Genomic DNA, 4,729 nt, shown 5'->3' on the forward strand with positions numbered 1-4,729 from the left:
ATGTATCCTTGAAAGTTTTTAACTTTATGATACCATTGATGGTAATCCTTTGAGACCCAAACTGGCACAAATCTTGCATTGTACCTGAGGGCTCTTGCATGGCCTCTGGGAACTGATCCTATCCAATTAACAGGCGGATCCTGAGTACTAAGGTAATGTAACCTGACCAAGGGGTGCCAAACATGCCCCAGGTCTGCATCATGTCCAGCTTAAGTCGGGGTACAGTATGATGGGGATCCAGGAAGAACAGCTCTGCCTTAAAAGAGACCAGAAATGGGGCTTCAGCAAGGATGGTGTTGGCTTTGGTAAGATGCATAAGTTTTGTAGGAATGGGCAACCATTGACCTTAAAGAGCCTTCCTCAAAGTATATGTAGTTATATAGTTGTTATTTACTTCATTTCCATAAGCATTTAGTACCTTGATGTGATCCATTTCTGTTTACGATGGGTACAAACAAGCCTAAAATGTTTCTTGTCAAGTCCCTATTCACCAGGGAGGAGGGCATGGGATGGGTGTGGTGTAAGGAAGCTGTTCCTTTGGCCATGGGGGAACTTGTTTAAGCAGCAGTTTGGCATGCTGATCTGACAAGTTCGTTCTGACACCAACAGAGCTGGGAATAGACTCTAGACCCAAGTCAGGATTATGGCAGATAGTGTGGGAGACTTCACAGTGAGGAAGGAAAGTGGAACCAGGGCTGAAAGCAAGGACAATGAAGACTGGAAGGTGGAGTGGCCTAGTAATTCAAGAGCTGATTGTGGGACCATTCATCCAGAAACAATGGGACAGAAGAGTGCATCCGTAGGTCTAAGGGTCAGTTCCGATTCAAGTGCCAAGAAAAAAATCAGAAGTTTATGTTCAGACAGAACATGTTCAGAATCTCTAGCTGGGAATTCAGAATGGTGGGTAATTCCAAACAGCATGGCATATGGAGGTCATCTGATGAGAGAGAACAAACAGGTGCCAAAGTGCTGACATGGGGGAACCAGGAAAAACATCCAGACCAGAGAAAACGCCTCCCTGAATCTAGATGTCATTGTTGGCCACATTCCAAGAGGTAGTTTGCTTTCTGTTCTGGATTAAAGCAATCTTCCTGGTAATGGCAAGGACTTTTACAGCTTCTGGTTCCCTCCAGTCTCAGAATTCTAACACAGTAGTATGGACTATCTGGTAGAGAATTGTTGCCGAAGATTAATGGAAAAGGAGAGCCAGCTTTAACTCATGCCCTGAGGTCATGTCTTCAGGTACAGCCAAGTTTCATCCCTGGGTGTTGAAGGAATGTAGATATGTAATCAGGGAGTTAGCACTGGTAATGTTGAAAAATCGTGTACTACAAGAGGACGTGAGCACTGATGACAAAGGAAAGGCCTGAGCCTTCAGGGGAGGACTGCAGGGACAAACACACTCAGTCAGAGTTTGGTCCAGTTGTGGGAAGACTCCCAAGCAGATGGCTCATGAGCACGTTAAAAGGAATGTGTTGGCTGCTGGGAAAGCATTCCAAAGCAAGCTCATCTTTTGGGAAAGGATGTTACTGAGCAGGAGGGGCCTGGGTGAATACACAGCTAGTGTGTTGTGAAAACGTGGGGCAAAGTATATGTTGAAATGTCACCATGGAAAAGAGAGATAACCATGCACAGTCATGGAGGAATTCTTGCATGGCTGAGAACCATGTGGAAACTGCACTCAGGCTGGAAGAAAGACAGTAGGTTGACAGTGACCTTTGGGATTTGCCTCTCCTAGATACTATAGTGTCTAGGAAGACAAGGGAGAACATAAAACAGAAATTAAGGCTGACCAGCATACATGGGTGAGTAGCATGGAGTGATTTCCAACAAGTTCAAAGTTGAAGAAAAGGATGATAATTATATCTACATGTGTGAGTAAGTGTGTTTATGTTTTTTGGGTGTGAGTGTGTGTAAGGAGGTCAGTGGATGACTGCCCGAACAGATTCTATCCTTTCACTATATGGAAACCAGGGATTGAACCTGAGCCACGAAGCTTGGTGCCAGGTGCCTTTACCTGCTGAGCCATTTTGCCAGCTTGGTCCCTCCCCTCCTCCACATTGTGTCCCTGATTATTTAGACCAGCAGAAAATTATAAAATTTTTGTAAGCAACATAAAAAATATGAATAAGTGGAAAACTTTGTCCCAAATAGGAGGATGAGGCATTGCAAATGTCATACTTTCTGCATTCTTGACTACAGGTTTAGCAGGCCCTAAAAAGACCATGAAGAATACTTCTCTGAACTTAACAGAATAGATTCTGAGCGAATCCCAATACATAAGCAAGAACAGAAAATTGTTGCCTGTGTATTTAAGAGTTAGTGGTTATAAAAGTACTGTAAGCTATCAGAGAGTAGATGGATAAATGGATAAAAAGTTAAATTTAAAACATATTTTTGAAAGAATGAAGTCAAAAAAGACTTAAATATCATTTACCAGAATAAACATCAAAACAAAGCATAAATATTTAAATATTCAAAATAAAGAGAATAAGACAAATATTTGAAGGCGTTGAAATGAGGAATTGCCAACGTTATTAGAATGGAATCAACCCAAAGTCCAGGGAAAGGACTATTGATTTGAACATTAATTTTATTTTTAAATACTTTTTGAATTAACCTTTAGTTTTGGAGTAATTGTAGATTTACATTAATTTAATTTAGTTTCTCATCCTCTTGCAGAACTGTAATAAAATATACCAACCAGGGTGCTGTGATGGACTCAGTAAAGACACCTCCTGTTCCACAGCCACAAAGATGCCCCTTCCTTTGCCCCTGTCCTCCTTTTCTCCTCTTTAACCTTGATAATAGCTCATCTTTCCTCTATTAATTTTGTAATTATAACAATGACATATAAATGAAAGCCCCTGGGATTGTGTATTTACATTCAATACAATTTACTGGAGATCCATCAAGTCATTGTATGTGACAACATATCACTCCTTTCTGTGCTTGAGTAGCAATCCATGAGATGGATTTACCATGTCGTAAAAATTTACCCACTGAAAGGTGTCTGAGATATTTCTGGCTTTCAGCTATTATAAATAAAGCTTGTTTGTAAGGGAAATGTCTAGAAATATAATTGCTAGACTATGTGATAGCTGTAAATTAACTTTTAGTTTCACCAAGTAGTTTCCTGCACGGCTTTATATCATTCTATATGCACACTAGCATTGTCTGACTAACCTAATTTACTTGCAGTTTCATTCAATACTTTGCCACTCGTTCAATATTATCACTATTCTTTAACCAGTTGTTCTCATAGATGGATAGCCATTTCTCAGCTGTAATTTAAATTTGCATTTTCTAATAAAACAACCATGTTTACAAAATCATCTTTCTAGGTCTTGTCCTAGGAATTGTATGAAACATATATCAATTTTAGGAAGAATTACATCTTTATTGAGGCTGCCAATCCATGAATGTGTTATGCTCAATGCTTGAATATAGAAATTTGATTGATTTCTGTAAAATTTGTCTTATAAACTGAAAACTAGCTGAAAATTTTAGTGAGTTCTATGAGTTTTTGTAGGTTCCCAGAGTTTTCTGGGTATACGTCTGTTTGCAAAGGGAATACAGTTAACAAACACCTGTTAGCATTTTATTTGATTTTTTTTTGTCTTCTTTCATTGGCCAAAAAAAAAAAAAAAAAAAAAAAAAAAAAGTGTTTATATGGTAAATAGGAACAAATACCCAAGCCTTTATCTTATAATAAAAACACTCTGTTTTTCCTTAGTAATTGTAATAATTGACTTGACTTTTGATATTTTGTCAAAGGCGTTTAGGAGATTACACACACATACATACATTTGATTTTTTAATGTTTTAAATTATAAGCAAGAGTTGAATTATGTAAGATGTTTTTGTTGCAACTATTTATATGATTTTTGTTCTTTATCTTGTCAACATTGGGGATTGAATAGTTCATACTACATTACTTCATACCTGTTGATCCAGACTTAAATTCTATATAAACAAATCCTACTTGATCATGTATATAATCTTCTTAAATACTGTTGAATTTTGTTTGCTAATTTTCTTCATTTTTTTTTTATTTTATTTTTCTTTTTAGTTACATTTTGTTAACTCTGTGTCCCAGCTGTATCCCGCTCCCTCATTCCCTCCCCAACCCCACACTCCCTCCCTGGTCTCCTCCCTGCCCCTTTCCAAGTCCACTGATAGGGGAGGACCTCCTCCCCTTTCATCTGACCCTGTTTTATCAGGTATCTTCAGGGCTGGCTGCAAAGTCCTCCTCTGTGGCCTAACAGACTGCTCCTCCCCTGGGGGAGGGGGTCAAACAGCCTGCCCTTGAGATCCTGTTAGAAATAGTCCGTGTTCCCCTTACTTTGGAAAACTACTTGGTTACTGAGCTACCACGGGCCACATCCGAGCAGAAGTTCTAGGTTATATCCATAGATGGTCCTTGGTTGAGTGTCAGTCTCAGAAAAGACCCTGTGCCCAGATATATTTGGTCCTTGTAGAGCTCCTATCCTTTCCATATCATACTAACTTCCCTTCTTTCATATGATTCCCTGCACTCTGCCAAGGTTTGGTTATGAGTCTTAGTGTCTGCTTTGAAACACTGCTAGGTAGAGTCTTTCAGATGCCTTTTGTGGTAGACTCCTGTCATAAGTTCAATGCACATCCCATTTGTCTTTCTAAATGAGGATTAATCACCTTCGCCTGTGTCCACTTTCTTGATTATCTTCTTTAGGTGTGTAGATTTCAT

At 39.2% G+C, this 4,729-nt stretch overlaps 1 pseudogene; it reads left to right on the plus strand.

Annotated features, from left to right (window-relative positions):
* The first annotated feature begins 229 nt into the window (after nt 1–229).
* LOC129666576 (60S ribosomal protein L27a-like) overlaps nt 230–4,729 on the plus strand; it is a 170,822-nt pseudogene continuing 166,322 nt past the window's right edge.

Source organism: Psammomys obesus, unplaced genomic scaffold, assembly GCF_907164565.1.
Source record: "Psammomys obesus unplaced genomic scaffold, mPsaObe1.curated_primary_1811, whole genome shotgun sequence".
In the NCBI taxonomy this organism is placed as follows: Eukaryota; Metazoa; Chordata; class Mammalia; order Rodentia; family Muridae; genus Psammomys; species Psammomys obesus.